The 20,780-nt window shown below is 35.5% G+C and overlaps 1 pseudogene; it reads right to left on the reverse strand.

Moving 5' to 3' along the window:
- Positions 1-12,317: 12,317 nt before the first annotated feature.
- LOC109092074 lies at positions 12,318-14,973 on the reverse strand (annotated as a pseudogene).
- Between the last annotated feature and the right edge of the window lie 5,807 nt (positions 14,974-20,780).

Genomic DNA, 20,780 nt, shown 5'->3' on the forward strand with positions numbered 1-20,780 from the left:
AGAGCTTTTACGGGTTTGGAACGACATGGGGGTAAGTGATTAATGAATAAATTTTCATTTTGGGGTGGAGTATCCCTTTAAACACAGTGAGAATATCTTAGCAACCACATAACAATGTGCTAAAACATTGACTACAACTTAGCACCTACCTACAGTACACTAGCAACCACCCACAAAAACTTAGTGCTGGCAAGTTCGACACAGGCAATCACCAAAAACTCAACAAATGTTAATACTTTTTATTTATAAAATAGAAACAATAATTCAAATTGGTATCTAGTCACAGTTTAGTTGATTTTAACTTGGAAAGAAGTCTAGAAATGAAGGATATGAGCTGATAACACAAAGGTTGTCTGTCACCATTGTGCTCCTGAACAAGTCACTGAGCCCCGGGGGACTGTCTCTCTGATTACTGCGCTGCATGCTGGATAAAGAGCATCTGCTAAATGCCAAATAACCAACACAAACTCCATGAGAATGCATTTTGAGTTCCCAAATTTGGACCATATTTCATGACATACAATCCTGAGGGCATACACTGTTTCCATCCCTGTGAACCCAGTGACTCCTGCACACAAAAACAGCTCAAGTTCAAGCACAGTGGATGTAAGGCAGCTAAACGCCCCAGTCTAGCGTTAGCATGCCCCTAACCGAAAGCAATACAGAGAACATGTGCTCAAGAGCCGACGGAAAAATAACATGTCATGTGCTTAACTACAACAATTATTTCTCTACTTCAGTACATTAAGCCACAGAGCCAGAAATTCACTGCCACTAATGATATTAGTATCAATGCTGGGAAAGATGAGAAGATTATGCACCCAAAAAATGTGCCTAGTTGCTGCCATTTTTGCCCATGGACTCCCAGTTCCAATTTTTGGAGATTTTTTTATGGGGAAAAATAGAAGTGTGAACATTACTCAAATAGTTTTCAAATAAAATATAATCAAAACACCCTGGCAATGCGATGTAAACCACTCCTGAACACCCTAGCAACTAGCAACACATTAAAAACTTTCTGAACATTAGCAATGCCCTTATACAACACTTGTAAAACCATAGCAACTACCTACAACACCCTAGCAACCTCCTAGAAATGGTCTAGCAAGCACTAAAAATACCATGTCAATAACATAGCAGTGCACTGACAACCAGCAAAAAATAAAAATAAATAAATAAATAAAAATAAAATATGCCAACCACACAGTTACACACTTAAAACATTCACTACACCCTAGAAACTGCCTAGCAGTGCCTGGAACATCTTGTCAACCACATTGCAATGCTTTGTCAACCACCCCTGAAAACCATAGTAACTGCATAGCAACCAGTTTTAAAACAGAACCAATGCCCTAAAAGAACACTCTTGAAACCACCTAACAACGCCCTGGCAACCAACCAGGACAAAAATATCATGTTCTATAAATGTAAAAGCATCATGAACATTCTTCAAGTCTTCTTTTAGTGTTCTACAAAATTATTTATTATCTAAATATGTTATGCAAGCCAGACCAACTGAGCCATTATGGTATTCAGTCAAAGTTTCAACTTCTGCAGCAAGTAAATTGGGCATCATTAGTCAACATAGCAATCCTATTGGCAAGAATAGGATAAATCCCCCCAAAAAATAAACACGTGAGACAAGATCAATGACAAAGCAAAGTGAATTTGTTCCCACATGTGTTTTTGGTAAAGACATCCATCAAAATCAAATAAGAAAAAAACTGGCCACAATGGGGTTCCCAGGCATATCAAATTTCAGCTTTTCCAAAAAATACTTTATAGATGTTTAGAGATGATGCATCTAGCTGAACGATTGTAAAGAGTGGACCCCTGTGTCAATGCATTTGACAAGACAGCTGAATTCGTCACAAAAAATAAAGAAATGCAGACCCAATTTAGACACTTTTTTAATGCATTTTCAGAAAATAAGCCTTAAAGGCATAGTTTACCCAAAAATGTTAATTCTGTCATCATTCACTCACCCTCCACTTGTTCCAAATCTGTATGAGTTTCTTTCTTCTGTTCAGCACAAAAGAACATATGTTGAAGAATATAACCATAAGTTGACAGTAGCCATTGACTTCCATAGTATTTTGTATTTATTTTTTCCATCCTATGGAAGTCAATGGCTACCGTAGACTATTTGGTTACCAATATTCTATGCCTTTAGGGCACATTTAATAATATTTGAACATATATTGTCCCATTTATCTTTTCAGTCTTGTCATTTTTAAGTATCAGAACACTCATAAAATCTTTAATAGCAGATAATGAAAATTAGTTTTTAGGTAGTAGATTCTAGTAATACCTCACTCTCTTCCTGTTTTTCTGGTACTAGTGCCTGAGCCGAACCCTTTACACTAACCATAAACACAATAACAGGTCCTGGTCCTTAAGTCAAACCACAGACCGGCACCAACAAACGTGCAACCCGTCTGGTGCCATGGCATGTTAACGTTTTTACCCGTTTATTTTGGGACGACACAATGCTCTAAACACAAAAATGCAATGAGGTTGCTATAACAATGCCACTACTGTCTACAGACCATACGGAACCCATCTAGTGGAAAGGTTTTGGAGAAGGTCTGCATGCCCTGCGAGTACCATTTCCCGTACTTGCTAAGGAGTTCATGCCATTGCCCTCACTAGCTCGAAAGATGCCTGCAAGTGTTTGCATGCCATCCCCCAACAAAACCTGTTTTGCCTCATGCACAGGGCAGTTCTGGACCCATTAGGAGTTCTCTTCCGCTGCTTGTTGACATGCACTGAAAGTACTTCCTTTCCCGTTATTAAGTGGGCCCTGTCTCAGTTTCTCTCTGTGGACTGCATTTGCTTTCTCAAGGCTCTAATTCAATATAAGAAAGCTTGCTTTCCTTTATCTATTGGTGCTCACAGCAACTATATTGTTTAATCTTTTCTTAAAGCTCAGATTTATTGGTTTTGGTTTGGGGCCAGATGGGTTTCTAAAGGAGGAAAATTTGGGTGGCTCAGTTTGCATCCTTAGAAACCTGTTTTAGTTATCGTGAGAAATGCCACGGAGAACATTTATATGAGACAATTAAATGTATAGAGTTATTGCTTCAAAAAAAAACTACCATCATGAACTTCCAAAAATTGTTCCACTTTTGCATAGTAGTTTACTCAAAACATTTCAGACTTAACTCTTATGCAGAAGAAATCATTGTGAAAGTATTATATTCAAATTCAATACAAGAGACCATAAACGTGGGCATTTCTTTCCAGTAAATGCTAATTCTATAGTGACACTGGTGTGAAAACCCCGTTATTTGCCTTCATCTAGAGACTGTGTAAACTCACTCCTAGAGACTGTTTGCCAGCTTGTGAGTTAATATTTGAATAAATCTGTCACCATACAGCGAGCTTCGCTCTAGGATCTGGGATTTATACCAGTATCCTGAAAGCAACTCTGTCCAAGCCAAATAAAAGGCATTTGACTGAGTGTCGGCTGATGCATGCATTTGTTTACAAGCGGTGGTGTTTGCATTGTGCATATAGAAAACAACAAGCCACAGACGTGGTTCAGAGTTTTCGTGATTTACCATATAAACTGCTGTGCTGGATAGTTTTGAACTTGGGCTTTGCATGTTAAATGAATGTGGTCTGTGGCATTTTGGTACTTTCCCCATTGTCTCTTTCTACTTCAAGTCACAGTCAAGTGTTGCATGATTGACGCAGCATGCAGAGAGCTCTGCTTGAAATGTATGTTTACTGCATGTGAAAGGCCAGTCAAGACAATACTGTTTTTTTTTTTTTTTTTTTACTTGCTGTAATTATTTGCCAAATTTACTATATAAATTTATATATATATATATATATATATATATAGTTTTTTTTTTCTCTCTAGTTTGGAAACAATATATTGACTGTAAATAATGCTGGGTGTTGTAATTCTATCTGCTAGTCAAGTAAATAAGCCATTATTTAAGTTTTTTGCACATTGTATGTTTTATCAGAGAAATCAGACCATTTGCAGAGATATCTATTCATATTATAAGCTAATTTACATTAATTCCAAACTGTTACAGTTGAAATAATGTTGAATTCAGTTTCTGTTGGCCCTTTTATTTTGGTCCCTTAAAGTATATATAAAAAAAAAAAAGCTTAGCTTTCATGTTCTTCTGTAACCTTCTCAAATGAAATGAAAAAATGAAAAAAAAATTTAAAGTCTAAGATTATTCTTCGACAGGTGATGCAGGAATTGTCTGAGCGAGCCCTGACCTGTGGGGGAATAATAATTCTCTGCTTAACACAGTTATGAATGACTCATGGTTTAGAGCTTCTCATGAAGCAACACAATCCACTCACAGCACGGTGTCAAGTTAGGATTTGCAGCCAGCGAAACAAGTCAAAGCTCCTTTGTCCCACATACGAAGCAGCACAACTGGCTCTCATTGTTTGGATTTCCCACCTTGCTGAAATCCTGCCCTAGGCCAACCCAAAAGTTTGCATAATCCTGGTTCTCTTGCCAAAAACCCAATAGGATTTTTCCATTGGGTTTGGATTACTGCAGAAAATAAGCACTGTGGCCAGCGTCCTCTAGATTTCAGTTCCAACACACTTTTTCTAGAAGTTTCTAGTGAGTCTGAAGACCTTGATTAGCTGGTTCAGGTGTGTTTAATTAACTCTGCAGAGCAACAGGTCATGCCTGTTGCACTCTATTTTGCCTGCAACTTTATAACCTTAATCATAATGAGCAACAGGTCATGCCTGTTGCACTCTATTTTGCCTGCAACTTTATAACCTTAATCATAATTAAGAAACTATACAGAATTATTGTATGGTCTGTGAATAAACCGTGGAGAGGAGAAAAGTTATGTTTTAACTGTGGTTGTGTTGATTTGATTTTTTTCTTTGCCTTGCATTGCTTGGATTAGCAAGGAGTTATTGAAAGTTGTTTGAATATGTGTGTTCTTGACCTTTCCACAAACACAGTTCAACTGACGAGCGGAGAAGCTTATAGTATCTCTGAATATTTCAGCAGCCACTGATAAAGGACCTCTTGAATCACTCCTCTGGCTGTCCTCCAGTGCAGGATCATGTGGGAAAAATCTTGGCACCGCAAACCTGTGGAAAGCATGCCTGCCATTCTTCACAAAGTTTGATTGCCTCTCCGGGTTCCATTGCATCAAAATAAAAGTCTGACAGAAGAATTGAGGTGTTGCTGGATGGCCACATGCCACAAATCGATTCTGTGAATCTGCTATATTTAAATATGCAAATAAATAAATAAATAAATTATATTATTTAACTGTGTGCTTCTAGGATACATAAAACTGTAACTAACTTAAAATTACTTTATATTCTTCCTTCTTAGGACCAAAGGTTCTTATTGTTAGAAACACCTTCTCATGTGCAGTAAATGTTCTTACAGTTTTTTAAACAATATTATGCAAAAGTAAAGTTCTATTCAAAATGTGTTACATTAAATACATTTAGAAGCTAAAAGTCCTTACATTACAGTCCAGTTCATTGATTGGCTGGTGTCACTCTCTTTTCCTCTCCCTTTTTAATATCATTAACCACCGTTTACAGAGACTCTTACATAAACCGAACTTGGCACATCTTAACTGTCTGGCCCTACATCCAAGACTTCTTCCTGTCATAGAGAGGCTGTTATCTAACATCAGCCTAAATGATCGCATAGTCATTTGTTCTAGGCTACTTTGCAGAAGCCATTTGACCTATTTTCCTCAGGCAGATCCCATAAAGATAATCCTCTCGGTCACAAAACATATGTGCCGACATAAATGATAATCAATCTGTATATAAGCTGGGATGGGGGCTGGGTACTACTTGTGCAGTTAAGGTAAGATGGGCTTTGACAGTTAAATATGGCACAACAGAGCTCTGCTCCAAAACCTAGTAAGCTGCCTGCAGTGTTTGTGTTTTGATTGGTTTGTTGTTTTTTTTGTTGTTTGGTTGTTTTAGTTTTTGTTGTTGGTTGGAGTATAGTGTTTGATTTTTGGGTTTTGTTTTTTTTTTAACAAGGGCAAAGTGTGGTTATCCTAAGCTGTGAGCAATAACAAAACTTGATGAGTGGTGCTTACCCATGCACTACTTGAAGCCACTATGCAAATGTGCCAAGATGCTTCTGTGTGGTTGCTGATATGTTCTGAGTGGTTTTTGTTTGTAGTAGTGGCTCGCGAGGGGTTTTATACACTTTATTTTGCAACACAAGCTTTTTTTTTTTTTTTTAATGTGCGAGACACGATAGGTAAATACCTGTAAGAATTAGAAAGTGCTAAACAGTGTGTTTATGACTGTGATAATGAATTAAACTAATATGATCACAATATCAAGTGCAATATCAAGCAGCATAACAAAATAAATGGAAGCCTGTTTCAGAGCCCCATTGCTTCTACTTACCAGAGTAAAGGAGTTCCTTAACTGTGACTTTTATAAATGGTCATGTCATTTGTCACTTGTTGTGAAGTCTCTTCACCTGTTATCTCATCAACAAGTAGGTTTAGCGACATGTGATACTGGAAGCTGATTGGCCTGAGTGGTTGCTCCTCACAGATGATTGGTTATGGCAGATGTGAACTCTTTAGACAACATTTTGGATGGAAGCAAAGGACGTTGTGTTGGTCAGTTTAACTTAAAGGTTCAGTCTTTGATTGCATTTGTGCAACAGTTGGGACAAAGCCACTAGAAATACATTCAGTGAATTAGTCCAGCGTGCTCTCAATAGACTGCGCAATGTGTCGCGTTGGCGTTTCGAACGGGATCTGTGACACATGCATCTGTTCAAGGTCACCAGGGCCATTTATTACCTCCTTCTGCAGTCAGTCAGCATGACTTTTAAAGGGAAGCGCAGCTGTCCAGTAGTCAGGCGAGAATTCACAGGTGCTCTGTGGAGATGGGTCTATTTCATCCATTGTGCCGTCACTAAACTCTCCTGACATATCAGTACGATGGGAAATATCTGATGTATTTGTAACGGAGCTCATTTCACCATGCCACCTGTGACCGAAATAGGAAATTATATGTGACGTTCACATTAACCGTGGTCAGAGTTAGTCAGTCTACTCAAAACAACATACAGTGGACAAAAACAAAACAAAAGAGTCTTAATTGTGGTCGGTTTATAAGCAGGCCGGACACTTCAAAGTCATCGGAAACAAAAATTTACCGTAATATTCTCTGAGCAATTTAAATTGCTCTGTTTACTCCGAGCGTGGCCTCCAAATGACACTGTTGAACCCAAAACTCTCCGTAGAATGTCTAGGAAAGTCATCAAATAAGGAATCCCTGGCAAATGTCCGCAGTCTTTCCAGACCCTTCTGGCAGTTGTGTGTAATAAAGTTGTGGAAAGGAGCTGTTTTCAGATTGTAAATTCCTTTCTGGTATTAGCTCAAATATGTCCATTTGAGGGTCAACAAAAATGCTGCTGGTGAACTTCTGAGCACAGAAAATAACAATTCAGTTTTCCACACAAAATAAGAAATTTATCATTATTATTATTATTATTGCCAAAGACATGAACAAATAAAGGTTTTAAAATGAATTCGTATTTGTAAGCTTCTGTTTTTATCCACCACTAGGTTGTATAAACTATAGTAAATGAAAGTATTATTAAACATGAGTAATGTTTTCCCATTAAAGGGATACTCCACCCCGAAATGAAAATGTTGTCATTAATCACTTACCCCCATGTCGTTCCAAACCCGTAAACGCTTAGTTCGTCTTCGGGACACAATTTAAGATATTTTGGATGAAAACCGGGAGGCTTGTGACTGTCCCATAGACTGCCAAATAAATAACAGTCAAGGTCCATAAAAGGTATGAAAGTCGTCGTCAGAATACTCCATCTGCCATCAGACGTGCAATCTGGGTTATATGATGACACTGTAGAGCACACACAGCATACAGCGATATGGTTGTGGAAAGGGTGGAATGTTGGAGAATGAGTTGTTGATTGAGGTAGTTATTTTTGACTGTTGACAAAGAAACTGTTACATAAAGTCGTTTCATATAACCAGATTGCACGTCTGATGGCAGATGGAGTATTCTGACGATGACTTTCATACGTTTTATCAACCTTGACTGTTATTTATTTGGCAGTCTATGGGACAGTCACAAGCCTCCCGGTTTTCATCCAAAATATCTTAAATTGTGTTCCGAAGACGAACGAAGCTTTTACGGGTTTGGAACGACATGGGGGTAAGTGATTAATGACAACATTTTCATTTTGGGGTTGAGTATCCCTTTAATTCACTGCCATGATGCTAAGGTTGATACTGGTTGCTATGATGTTGCTATGGTGTTCTTTTTGATTTTTAGTGTGTTGCTACACAGTTTGCAAGTTCTGAGTGGCGATATATGTGTTTGTGTGTGTGTGTGTGTGTACTGTTATATTATTTAATATTTATTAATATTTTACATTTTAATTTTAGTTTAAATTTAAGTAATTTTGTTGTTTTTTATTTATTTCATTTTTAGTTTTACTAATTTTAGTACTTCATCATAAGCTAATCAAAAACTGATTTATTATAATTATATTTCAGTTAATGTAGTTTAAATTAACATAAATGTTTCACTTAAAAAAATGTTTTTACTTAGCAATAACAACCCTGCTGCATGGTTGCTAGGGTATTCTGGATGGTTCTTAGGTGGTGTGTGTGTGTGTGTGTGTGTGTGTGTGTGTGTGTGTGTGTGTGTGTGTGTGTGTGTGTGTGTGTGTGTGTGTAATCTTACAAAAACTGAGATGTGCATGTTTTCTTTATGCTTTAAATCACATGTCATATATGTATAAAGTTCTTTTGTGTGTGAGGTATGAGAGACATTCATCTCCATCAACAGTTATTGTATTGGACTGTTTCTTGTTTGTAACACCACCTCATCTCACTCAACTCAAAGCTGCTTTGCTTCAGGACCTTGTCTGAATACTGGCCAAGATGATAAATCTGATTGTGTCTATTCAAGGAAAATTATAAGATACAGAGCAGCAAAAGAAACATTCAAATAACAGCATGCCATTGTTTATCATTTTGCCTGACAAACATTTTCAATAACAGCAGGATTTTTATTTTATGTCTGCTGTTTAAGAAAAAAAAAGGCTAGGAAATTCAAAACAATTATATGTTGAGGAATCAATTGAAATAAGTTTTTATAGCATTTTAATTTTTTACTTGTGTGTGTGTGTGTGTGTGTGTGTGTGTGTGTGTGTGTGTGTGTGTGTGTGTGTGTGAGGAAAAAAACAAGCAGAGCACAGAAGCTTCTGCTGTTTGACAGAACAGAGATTGAAATCTCTAATGTTATGAGAAAATAATTTGTTTACTACATTTCTTTGCTTTAGATACTGATACAAACTGTCCGGATGCTTTAATGGTTCCACGCTGACATTGTATGGACATATTCACATTCAAAAGATTTTGACAAAATCTTATATTTGCATTACACACTTAACAGCATTAATGTGACTTCATTCAGTTCAGAATCATTTAAATAATGTCAATAATAATACACGGACACACTAGAATACAAATGAATGACCCGCCTATATCCATTTACTAGTAATAAAACACTTAATTTCACTCTGTTCATGCACAGATGAGTAATAATCTAAACTGACCCACCTGTGCAAATATGCTCCTGAGATCATTAAATCACTTTTATACTAAAACAAATGGACTTTGCACTGACTTGCCAACATCTTTCCTTGCACATTTGTATAACAACTTACAGTCCACGTGTCTATGTTTAGCGCTGCTATTTCCAGCTTAGGAGGATTTCTGGACACTCGGCCAATCTAAGATTAGAGCCGCAGGTCTCTGATGTCATGTCCCTCACGGCCGTAATACATTTTTAATAACAGCCCGAGACATGCTTTTCACATTAGTTAGCAGGAAACACAGATTCAAACCAGTTCTCAGCCAAAGAGAAAGCTCTGTATTTCAGGTTCAATCAGCAACACTTATAAAGCTGATTAATGTTTTCACACATGACAATCTTCGTGATGTAACAATAACACTGTTTTGAGTTACGGACAGGGTTTGGTACATTGGTCAGCTGTTCAGAACTGTGTTCCCTCTGGTCCGGTCCCAAAACTAGCTATATTTGGTTATCAACCACCTCCGGGAGTCTATTTTAGGCTGTGGGAAAAGTTAGGCCATCTTCATTGAGAACTGTCTCGCTAATGGGAAAGACCTCCACACAAATAATGGGAACGCGTTATTTGGGTGTTCTTCTCTAAACAACTGCTCTGTTTTTGGAGTGGCATTGAGTTTTGACCCAAGAGGCCATTTAACACACCGTTGAAATGGTAAGTGAAACGTGAATTTGATGTTAATTGTGGTGAACGTAATCACCGGGGATGAAGCAGTCCCACGCCGCACGGAACAACAGCGCCTCCCGCTGTCGGCGGACAGTAGCACTGGCTCCATCTGCTGGACAAACCTGAGTATAGCACAATTAATAACAGACCTCCACGAAGAGAACCTTCTGCGTCAGTTTAAGATCAGTTACTCAGAGGACAAAAAACTGTTGTAATCACATTATATATTAAGATCTCCCCCCATGTTTATTGACAAAAATCTTTTTTAACTGAAAAAATATCATTTATTCATTCACCCACACACACACACACATTTATCATTACACATTCAAACCACACTCCATACCAGTACACCCATTACAAAACTAATTACATAATTTCAATTCAGTTGGCTTTTTTTTTTTTTTCAGCAGATGCAGAAAACAGGAAAAAGTGAGTATTTGCTCAATAGACCAAAGCTGACAAAATGGTGTTATCAGGTGGGTAAAATAAAAATAAATAAAATCATATACAGTAGTACATGTTTTGAAGCCTATTAACAAAGGCTATGTTGGCCCCTGCTTATGACGGTGAAAAATTATTTTTAGATTTTATTTGATTTTTGGATTATGCATTTGATAATGATTCTTTTAAATAAAATAATAAAAGGGTTATTTTATGAAACTCATATGGACCATGTTTATGATCAAAAAAAAAAAAGAGGAAATTAAATGAGACGAAAAGATGGTTTTCTGGTATTTTCCAATAAAAAATAAAATAACAATAAATAAATATGTTTAATATGACATGAAGGTGGGAAAAATAGTGACTAATTTTTCATTTTCAGGTGATGTTATGATGCACCTTTAAACTGGCTTTAAAATAAAATAAAATAAAATAAAATAAAATAAATAAAATAAAATAAATAAAATAAATAAAATAAAATAAAATAAAATAAAATAAAATAAAATAAAATAATAAAATAAAATAAAATAAAATAAAATAAAATAAAATAAAATAAAATATTGATCTGACAAGAGTAAGTGAAGTAAACGTTTTTCTAATTTCTATAACATCTAAGAGACATCCAAAGAGGTAAAAATGTGAATTTGCTTCCATGGCTGTCTGCTAAGAATTGTGGGTAATGATAAAAGTGCCACACAGATCAAGAGAGGCACTTCAAAAATTGTTATAAAATATTTACTTTTTGTAGGTTTACTTTGAACAGGTCTTTCCGTGGCTGCTCTTTCATTCATCACGGCATATTTTGGGTAAATTTTAGATTTAAGGAAAAAGCTTTAAAAACCTATTGTAATGTGAAGGTTAAATGACCTGGTCCATTCCCTGCTTTAACTGCTAATATTTGCTGCTCAAGAAACATTATTATCAGTGTTGAAAACAGTTGTGCTGCTTAATATTTTTGTGGATATCACGATACACTACCAATCATACGTTTGGATTAATACATTTATTCAGCAAGGATGCATTAAACTGATCAAAGGGGAGTAAAACAGTTTATAATGTTACTGAAGATTTCTATTTCAGATAATTACTTTTCATTTAACTTTCTTTTCATCAAAAGAATCACGAAAAAAACCCATGTTCAGAATTTACAAGAGCCATTTTACATAATTGAGCACTATAATAATAACTGGAAATAAAGCAGAACATTAGAATGATTTCTGAAGGATTTCTGATCAGTAATGATGCTGAAAATGCAATAAATTACATTTTTAAAAACAAAACAGAAATGTCTGTAATAGTATTTAACAATATTACTGTTCTTGCTGTATTTTTGATAAAAAAAAATGTTGGTGAGTAGAAGAGACTTAAAAACATTTAAAACAAATCTTAATTCCAAACTTTATATAGTATTTAAAAAATAATAATACATGCCTTTTTTTAAAAAAACAAAAGTATTTACTCCCATCATAACATCGATCATAAAAAGTGTCTCAATTAATGTCTCAGTGTTGAGTTAATGATGCACTTGTTGTGTATAACATTAGATGTTTTGTAGAAAAATGTCTCCATGACAAACCATAACACAGATTTTATTATATTAGTGAAAGCCATTTGAAAACGTTTGATCTTCAATCATGATGAACTGCCGTTAAGTGTTTCCAAAACATAAACCAAAGGTCGGCTTTGCAAAATAAACAGATTTACGGCTCTGTGGTTCCAAAAACAAAAAACATCCTCCACTTCAAAAAATCCACTTGAAGAATTTAGAGTCCAAATCATAACTGTGTGCAACTGAAGTTGTTTATCCGACCCTCAGCGGCGGAGCCACCAGCACGACTCCATCTCCTCGAACAAACAGCATGGGGATGTTACGCTTCGTCGACTGCAAGACAAACGTGACGCGCGTCAACAACACCTGATGGCTTCGATACAATATGTCAAATATAAATAAATAAATAAAGAAGTGTCGTTAATTTGGATTTGAACGTTTATATTTGTTGTACTTGCTATTTATCAGCAATATTAAACTGATGATGATTCAAATTGTCTAAACAGACTCAAACAGACTGACGCAAAACTAATTGGGATTTATCGCTTGCGTTAGGATTTCAATCACAACTGCTGTTACCTTATAAATCTCCTCGTACGTCTCTTCATCGATTTCCACAGTGGTCACGGTCTCTTCAACATCTCCCAGGATCATGTTTAAGTGCTGGTCATAGGCCTAATGTGGAAATAATAATAATAATAATAATAAACCAGCAATCAAATATACACCGCTGTTCAGAAGTTTGGCATCAGTGAGATTTAAAGAAGTGTCTTCTGTTCTTCATGGCTGCATTTATTTGATCAGAAATACTGAAAAAACTGTAATATTGTACAATATTATTACCATTTAAAATACTGTTTTTTTGTATTTGAATATATTTCAAAATGTAATTTATTTCTGTGATCAAAGCTGAATTTTCAGCATCATTACTACAGTCTTCAGTGTCACACAATCTTCAGAAATCATTCTAGTATGATGATTTATTAACAATGTTGGAAACAGTTGTGCTGCTTAATATTTATTTTATAAACTGATATATTTTTCTTCATTATCTTTTTTTTTAATCAATTTAACATCTTTGCTGAATTAAAGCATTTATTTCTTTAAAAGAATAATAATAATAAATAAATAAATGCTGAGCCCAAACTTTTGATCAGTAGTGTATAGTATTATAAAAGATTTCAATTTTGAATAAATGCTGTTCTTTTAATCTTTTTATTCATCAAAGAATCCTGAAAAAAGTATCACAGGTTCTGAATAAATATTAAGCAGCACAACAGTTTCCAACATTGATAATAAATCAGCTTATTATTATGATTTCTGAAGATCATGTGACACTGAAGACTGGAGAAATGATGCTGAAAACACAGCTTTGATCATAGAAATAAATTACATTTTAAAGTATATTAAAATTGAAAACCATTATTTTAAATTGTAATAATATTTTACAATATTACTCTTTTTCTGTATTTTTGGTCAAAAAAAAAATGCACCAAAATCCTTGGTGGGAATTAAAAATCTTACTGATCCCAAACTTTTTAACAGTGTGTGTGTGTGTGTGTGTGTGTGTGTGTGTGTGTGTGTTTTTGTGTGTGTATATATATATATATATATATATATATATATATATATATATATATATAAAGCCTTAAAAAATAATTATAGAGTAATTATATAGAGTTTTAAAATAAGTTTGATTGTTTGAGTCCACATAATCATGCTAAATTATCTATATAATGAAAAATTAAACATGTTGAGCAAGTAATTTAGGTTGATTTTTAGTTTAATAAACAAAACTAAAACTGGAATAAAAATACATACAGACATATTTAAAAAAAAAATACTAAATAACTTTTACTGAAATTAAAATGAACTAAATATGATACTATAATAGTATCACATTGTTATTAAAAAAGCCCAATGTCATTAAATCAGAAGAGTAGCTTTCGTTAACGCTGTGTTGTTCTGAATGAGATCTGATCATCAGTACAGAGGGACTGCTGAATGAATCAGTGAGTGAGAGAATGAATGAATGAGACAGAGAGAGAGAGAGAGAGAGAGAGAGAGAGAAAGAGAGAGAGAGTGTGTGTGTGTGTGTGTGTGTGTGTGTGTGTGTGTGTGTGTTGCTGAATGAATCAGGACACAACTTTGATGGAGATGAGAGATTACAAGGAGAGCGTGACTTATGAGGACATAACCCATGTCCCCATTTTTCAAAACGCTTATAAACCATAGTGAGTGAGAAGTGAGTGTCCTGTGTGTGTGTGTGTAGGGTGTGTGGGTGTGTGTGTTTGGTGTCATTCTCACGTGCAGTCTGCCGCGCAGCTCTCTGTGTCGTTCCTCATCTGCCGACGACGTAGATCTCATCTCATCCAGACTCCAGACTCAGCCGGATCAGATCCAGAGGCTCTTCTACAGTGTTGGTGGTTTGTTGCTGCAGATTAAGTTTCAGTATTATAAACTGATGAAGTGATCATCTGAACAACCGTCTGAGAGCAGCTGGTTATAATCTGCCTCCACATTCATGTGTTCAGTGAAACACCCGATATAACTGAGCTCCGCGATCATCAAACCAATAAAGATACACACTTGCTTATATAAAACAAAACAGCATACCTGCTCAGCGTCGTCCGCCATGTTTCAAACTTACCCAAAATGCTTTTCGTTTGTCTCCGGTCGGGAAATGTTTCCTGTCAGACCGAGATGTTCCTCCAGGGGGCGCCTGATGGCCCACAAACACGGATCCGCACTGAGAGCCGTTTAGACTTCAGGACGGATTCTCTCTTACAGGACACATCTAAACACACTAAGTTCTGATATTTTACATCTACAGATTCCAACGACTGTATAACTGATATATAAATGAAAATCAATCTTTCTAAAAACATATCCTCAAACATCCTTGTTCAGTATCACAAACGTCGTTGATTGGTCCATTCCGACCAGCGGTGAGAAAAGTAACGCTATGACGCCATACTTCAGCGATAAATACTGATTACAGTGACTGACGTCTCCGTGTCTAAGCATATATATTTATTTATTTATTTATTTATTTATACAAAAGGACAATACATAGTAAATATGCTATCCATAAATCTTACTGTTCTCAATGCATAAAACAGTTTTAACAATTTAACACCTATTGAGATTAAGAAATGAAGTGATTTACAATAACATCAAATGGAAAATCTTTACACTGTCTTGCAAAGGTGAGACCTTGTGGTTCATTGCTCGTAACACAAGCAAGACCAGTGGAACAATTATCACAAGCATCTCTAAACACTTTACATGAGGTAAATGTACTTATAGAGGTGTTAGCCACAGGTGAGCAAAGCTGCGCAGATGTAGCTTAACTAGAGAGACCTGATTATATTGTTGTAGGCTAACTGGAGAAGGTTTGCCCTGATTTGAAATTAATAAACATTTTTAAAAAGGAGCTAGAAAGTATAAATTACCATTCACTTTTGCCTTCAACGTTTTGTCTACAAGTTTTGTCCGATTTTATAACAACATGACTGTATGTGTGCATGTGTGTTTACTTTATCACTGAAAATATATTACATAAGGAATAAAACACAGTCGGACTGACTGGTTATTATTCCAATATAACACAACCACTTACCAAATAAACATGAAATACTGATTTGGATTTAAATTAGTATATTATGCGAGAAGAAAGACAGCAGAGAAACTATCACATCAGTTTAAACAAACAAATCTGACCATAGAATGCAAATAAAAACAACTGTAGCAGGTTATATGGAGAGAGAGAGAGCGAGAGAGAGAGAGAGAGAGAGAGAGAGAGAGAGAGAGAGCTACAGTATCAAACTAAACCTTCAGCCCAGCTATACATAAAACATCTGTCTGAAAAAAAAATAAAAAATTCAGTCAGAAATTAAAAATGTATTCAATGCACAATAATAGCAGCAGTCATTTCTGTCATGTACCTGTAACTTGCCTGTTAACTTGTGGCTCTGAAAGCTTTGCTACATGTGTGAAGGTGCAAGCTCAACCAATATTGCACTGTAATAAAAAAGTATCCATTGCTCTTACAATACCCCTTTTTAAATTGTCTGTTGGACACAAAAGAAGATTTTTTCTAGTCCATATCCAGTGAAAGTCAGTGTGTTCCGATGTTGTTTTTGGACCCTATGAATTGTCTTTCTTTATATGGACAAAAGTAGTTGAAATTTTATTTGATATTATTTTGTGTTTGTGTTAAGCAGAGAGACAGTTTGGAATGGCAAATTCAAAATGATCTTCTTTTGTGTTCAGCAGAAGAGTGCACTATCCAAACTTAAATTGTGGACTGAAAGCTTTGATATATAGACCTACGGTGTTGGTCCACCGCAGCAATTACTGCAAAAAGTGGAATTTTTTCAACAGAAAGTATCAAAAAGTTATAGAAGTTTAATACCGTAAATACTGCGCTATTAAATTTTTTTTTTATGCAATTTTACATAACAGGTTTTACTCTCTGGTATAAAATGAGCCCTGTGTCCTTCCAAATTTGTGAAGTTTAATTTGTTTCTGTGAGATTTTATTTAGGCCGTCATACCACAAACAGCCACTGGGCGCCAGCAAAAGAACCTCCTTTGAATTTTTGTTCTATGAATTTTTTTTTTTTCCCTAGATTTCTCTCCAATTTTACTCCAATACTCCAAAATAACCACCAAATATGGAATCCTGAGACTCAGTGTGTTTGTTGCCCAGATTATTTTTTGGACCCTAATGAACCGTTGCATTTTCTTTATAGACACTTGACACTGCCCACTAAGAGGGGGGAGGAGACCGCCATAAGTAGTTTCTATGGTAAACATGTCCGATTTCAAAATGATTTTTCACGGGATGAATCTTTGTGTTCAGCTTTCAGAAGAAATGATGATTACTAAAAGATTTTATAGAGAAAATGGACCACAAAAAAAGAGTGCCAAATGTTACAGTTAAGGGGTTTAAAGGGAAACTCCACCCTCAAAATGAAATGTTGTCATTAATCACTTACCCCCATGTCATTCCAAACCCTTAAAAGCTTTGTTCGTCTTCAGAACACAATTTAAGATATTTTGGATGAAAACCGGGAGGTTTGTGACTGTCCCATAGACTGCCAAATAAATAACAGTCCAAGGTCCAGGAAGGTATGAAAGTCATCGTCAGAATACTCCATCTGCCATCAGACGTGCAAGCTGGGTTATATGAAGCGATGGGAACACTTTCTGTAAGAGAAGAAAACAAAAATAACGACTTCATTCAACAATTCCTTTGTCAGCAGTCTCCTCTGTGTCTCTCCATATCACCATATGCTGCTTATCAAGGTTATTATAGTTTTGCTTTTTTAAATTAGTTTTTATTTTAATATCGTTTTCAATTTTGCTTTAAATTTAAGTTTAGTTTTAGTTAGTTTCATGAATGGTTTTGTTAGTTTTAGTTTAGTTTTTATTTTGCAAACACATTTCTATTTAGTTTTTATTTTATTTAGTTTCAGTTATAGTTTTAGTAATTATAGTTTAGCAGCTAACAGAACACTTCCAGTGTAGACCAAAGAAAGCAAAGCAAGACATTTATTTTCAGCAAAATGTAATGTTTGCCCAGTTTACAAGGGTTTGAGGTGCAAAAAAGAACCAAACAAATGCACCTTAAATTTACATAATACATGATGAACATGCATATGAACAAACATACATATTAAAGATTAAATCTTTTTGAGTTTGTGTGTATGTGTTGGACATGCCAGTCTCAACAAACAAATCTTCTTTTGGAAGCATAATGTCAGAGTCTGCTGCTGCAATTGAGTTTGAGAACTACTAGCACCCTCGCTGACTTTATCATTACCGATGGTAGTCTTCCTTTCCGAATCTTTCGCCATGAAGGATTTGTATTCTTCACAATGGTTGGTTTGCAAATGTACTTTAAGGTTTGTGGGATTTTTCCCCTTAATTTCAACACCACAAAGTGTATTATTCAGCGTGACGATGCATTTGCTTTTTCCTGTTTCGGAATTAAATTGGAAATAGTCCCAAACAGGGCTCTGTCGTTTCCTACCCCCTGCCATGTTGCTGTCAGCCTCAGCTAACCTCACATGCATAAAGCGCCATCTACAGGTAAATGTATTATACTGCCTGTTTGGTTTTAAACTAAACCACGTCAGTAACCTCACATGCATAAAGCGCCATCTACAGGTAAATGTTTTTTTTTTATTTTTTTTAGTTTTTCAATAACTGTTGTTTTTTTGTTTTAGTTTTTCATTTATTATGAATTTTACATTTTCAGTTAACGAAAATGCTTTTTAACTGATAGTTTTAGTCTTAGTTTCAGTTTTCGTTTACGAAAATAACCTTGCTGTGTATGCTCTTCTGTATCAGCCGCGCCACAAGGATGCGCATACAGTGATATAGAGATACAGACAGTGATATGGAGACTGCTGACAAAGGAATTATTGAATTAAGTTGTTATTTTTTGTTTTCTTCGCTTACAAAAAGTGTTCCCATCACTTCATATAACCCAGATTGCACGTCTGATGGCAGATGGAGTATTCTGACGACAACTTTCATACCTTTAATGGACCTTGACACTGTTATTTACTTAGCAGTCAATGGGACAGTAACAGGCCTCCTGGTTTTCATCCAAAATATTTTAAATTGTGTTCCGAAGACGAACAGAGCTTTTACAGTTTGGAACGACATGGGGGTAAGTGATTAATGACAAAATTTTCATTTTTGGGAGGAGTATCCCTTTAATTATGCTTTCTCTTGATTTACCTGCACTAGGCTTATAACTTGAAGTTGTTTGAGTCACAATGATCAGAAGACCATTCAACAGAGCAGATATGAGGGTAAACGTCTGACAATGTGTGTGATTTGTCTCAATTAACTTCACCACTGTATGATTCAGGATCTTCATATTCAGCCCTGTGCAACTGATTTTTACCTTTTCTCTTATCTAAAAAGATGTAATGTAAAGCATCAGTGACAATTCAAGTCAAGTCACTCACAACTGATGTGTAGTCTGGTCCCATCACTGTATTTTAGAGGCAGAACTCTGGTCACACATTAATAATCTCCTTACTCCTCAATAGTGACATTATTTATTCAACAGACAATGTTTATCTTGCACTGAATATTTGTCTAAATCCATTTTTTTTTTTTTTTTAAATAAAGGATCTGTAGAGGAGAAAGTGTGTAATATCAGAACTGGAGAATCTGCTGGTTTCAATAAAAACCAATGAATCACCTTTACATTACAGTTTATGGTCACATTTTGACCCAGATCTGTTAGTTGATCTGTTTAAATCTCTGCGGCTCAACACCATATTAGCATATCTATGCTATAATAAACTCATATTAAAAAATTAGGTAACACACACACACACACACACACACACACACAAAGCAATTTGCATTATAACTGTGTCATAAAACATCATGTATTAATTAACAAAGCACACTGAATACAATTTTAATGAAGTACTCAGAAAAGAAGCTGCATGGACTTCAGGATGTTAAAAAACTCTAGCATGACTTAAGAGTTGAAACTCTCAAACTAGGGTGATTCCCACAAGAGGAAGTTACGGGAGGTTTGCTCTGACCACATGTATATTTGTACAAAGCTCAACCGTTGACATATATATATATAATCTTCAGAAATTAATAGTAGTAATGTCACATTTCATACCTGTACAGCAATGTAGCCCAAGATATCAAACTAATTTGATATTCAACTGTAGCCTAATGCCATTATATAAAAATAGTCTTGGCAGTCAGTCATTTCCACACAAAACTAATTGTGCTCAACACAAACCATTTTTCAGCGAAGCAAATGAGTATAATTAGCATGTATTGCATTTCTACTACATTGTGTAGTTTTGTTCATGTTATTTCCCTTTTTGGAGTCAAACGGTGTAGTTACAACAAATAGCAGCAGGTGCTAACAGGCCATGCTAACCATGCTAACAGTTTCTTGTTTCCTCCTGAAATATTTGTTTGGGTTGAGGAGATTTTTAGAATAAGACAGCACAGAAAGGATGAAACTCAGGTGTATTTCAAGTACATTTGTTTAAGTTGTTTCCTGTCATGATAACTAGGTTAGTTTAACCACTTGATTCTTGGTGTTTATGATGTCCGGTGTAACGTTTTGTTGCCTGCAGAGGCAAAGACACAAATGCAGAGTTAGATTGGCTTTATTGAAGTCCAAAAAGGAAATCCTACCACACAGAGGTGAGCGCAGTCACATGCAATATAGAGCTGATTTAATCTCTGCCAGAACTGAAAACAAAGCTATGAAGGATAGAAGTGTTCAAAGAATTGTTTAGCTGGTGAAACATCTTTGCAAAAACTTTCAGTAGACAAAATGTTTTTTTTTTTTTTTAATTGCATGTGATCTAGGACCTTTACAGTGCATGCCATTAAAAAGACTATGTCTCGCAGCTTCGCTTTCATATGCATAAAAGTAAACATCTACCTTGATCTATGACTAGAAATAAACTCATCGATA

The sequence above is a fragment of the Cyprinus carpio genome, chromosome A22 (genome assembly GCF_018340385.1).
Source record: "Cyprinus carpio isolate SPL01 chromosome A22, ASM1834038v1, whole genome shotgun sequence".
Lineage (NCBI taxonomy): Eukaryota > Metazoa > Chordata > Actinopteri > Cypriniformes > Cyprinidae > Cyprinus > Cyprinus carpio.